Source organism: Octopus bimaculoides, chromosome 3 (assembly GCF_001194135.2).
Source record: "Octopus bimaculoides isolate UCB-OBI-ISO-001 chromosome 3, ASM119413v2, whole genome shotgun sequence".
NCBI lineage: Eukaryota > Metazoa > Mollusca > Cephalopoda > Octopoda > Octopodidae > Octopus > Octopus bimaculoides.
In genome coordinates, this window is record NC_068983.1 from 68,042,350 (window position 1) to 68,044,869 (window position 2,520).

Sequence of the window (2,520 nt, forward strand, 5' to 3'; positions counted from 1 at the left end):
AACCGGCGTTGACTTCTTTACTTCTCCATAATCTGGCTGTAGAAGGGTCACAAAGACAAACACACACGCAAATATATATATATATATATATATATATATATGTGTGTGTGTGTGTGTGTGTGTGTGTGTGTGTGTGTGTGTGTGTGTGTGTGTGTATACGTCAGGCTTCCACACGGTTTCCGTCAACCAAATTCACTCGCAAGATATTCTTCAGCCTGTGGCTATAATAGAATACACCTGCCCAAGGTGCCGTACAAGGACTGAACCCGAAACCATGAGGCTGCAAAAGCAAATAGGTATCAATACTCTAAGTGTAATGATAATGCTGTTGTATATTCTCAATTGGAGGCTAACTGAGCAACAATACTAGTCGGAAAAAGAAATAAAGAGAAGTATTAACTGCGTTTAGAATACAATATACGAAATCTGATCCAAAAATATTACATTTAGCACGAATGCAGAGAATTAGGGACTGTATGCAACTAGAAAACCACTGTAAGATATCTGCTTAGGGCTAAAATAATATAATTCCGAATGCTAGAAAATAAATGCAAATATGTACAAAACATGATCAAAAGAAAAACAAAACTGTTTTCTGATTTCAAAGAAGCCAACAAATAAAAAATAAAAATGACAAAGGAAAGGAGAGACAAAAACAGAATTTGTGAAAAGTTTAAAAACAAATCTAAAAATGAGGCTACAGAGTACCTCGTAGATCAATGTCAAGAAAAGCTCCTACAAGGCCTTTACCTGGAAAGGGTGAACGGTGTGCAAATATAGAAATAAGATTAGAAACGCGGAACTCTATAACTGACATTGAAGGGGACTTGCTTATTACAGAGTCAAAGTTTTACAACCAGAAATAATCAAAAGCATGCAGTGGAGCTGAACACATTAGGTAACTGTATAATATGTGGTGACTAGGAAGAAACAATTGACAACATTGTCTCTAACGATCCAGTCTTAACCAACAAAGAATATATCTACATGTACGACAAAGTTGAGGCATTCGTACATTTGAAGTTTTGCCAGCATTAAGAAGTATCGACAGAAAAGAAGTAGCATAAACACACCCCAGAAAATGACTGAGTATAACAAAGCGACTATACTCAGGCACTATGTATAACAGAGTATAACAAAGCGGCTATACTCAATCCACATAGATGAGGAACCCAAGATTGAAAAGGTAGATATCGTTATCAAGATTCACCTTCTAGATAATATTTTATCGCTGAAAAAAATGGAGAAATCTTCCACCTATAAAGATCTGAGTATAAAATTAACCTGAACTTCATAACCGAAAACAAAAACAATCTCTATAATAATAGCTACCTTGAGAATGATCAAAAACACGCCGACAATAAATAAGCAAAACCTCAAGACTTAAAAATATGCACAACATATAAAAAAAATAGCAATTTTAGGCAGGCAGTGCACACTTATTACGCAGAATACTGTCAACAGAAAATACTGCACATTCCTAAATTAGAAAATAACTCATACAACCATATATAATTTGATAGTGTTGATTAACAGAAATAAGTACATGTAAATTAAACAGTTTCCTTGCAGAAAAAGTAATTGTGTCATTTAGAGATAATCAATCAATGAAAAGCTAACGTTCTCATCATAAACAGCTTCCAGAGTATTGTTGTTCAAATAAACAGTATACTGTAGAAATAACCAGAAGTATTATAAAACATGGAATAAACTGTCGCTGACACGGAAATTTCTATATAACTATGTATCGCTCCAGTTGCTGATGCGGTTATTGCTCTTGTGACCCTGCGGTCAGTTATGGTCGAAGTTATGATCAAAAGCATTCTAATCATAATCATCCTATGTTTTTAAAGAGCATAGTGTATCGAGAACAAACATTATCCACTGCGTTCCGTCATTTTAAGAGAGTGGGCTTATTTTTTGCAGGTCGAGTGACAACGCAAATCCTCTTTCATTTTCTCCACAGTGCACTTTGTTATTATTGTCTTGCTTGGAGTCGTTTCAATATTTTCATGCTTCAGGTAAATATTAGCTCAAACTTCAAAGGAGAAAACTTATTCAAATATTCCTTTGGTTTGTTTCATCCGTAGAACTCTACTCCTTCCATCTGGTGCTCGGGAGTAGGAACATTGCCAGGCTGCTGACGCTATTTCTGTTGCCGTTGTATATTTTGTCGTTGTTCACAAACATGTTTGGTAGCCTTTCTACAGATAATACTGTGACTAATTATTTCTTTTATATATTGGCAACTTACACTACTTTTGCAATTTTATAAACGGATGTAGTGTCAGATGTTGGTGGTAGTGGTGCTTAAACTAGGTCTATCTTGAATCAATAGACTTATACGTGATTCATTAACTTCTTAGGCAATGCTTGTAGCAATCCAAAGGCAACTAACTATAAAATTAAGATTTGAAGCTATATCGCAAGCAACTTGATAAGTATTTTGCAAGAAATTTATATCGGAAATAACATTAAACGGAAAGCTTACATAAAATTTTTCATGCAACACTTGCAACA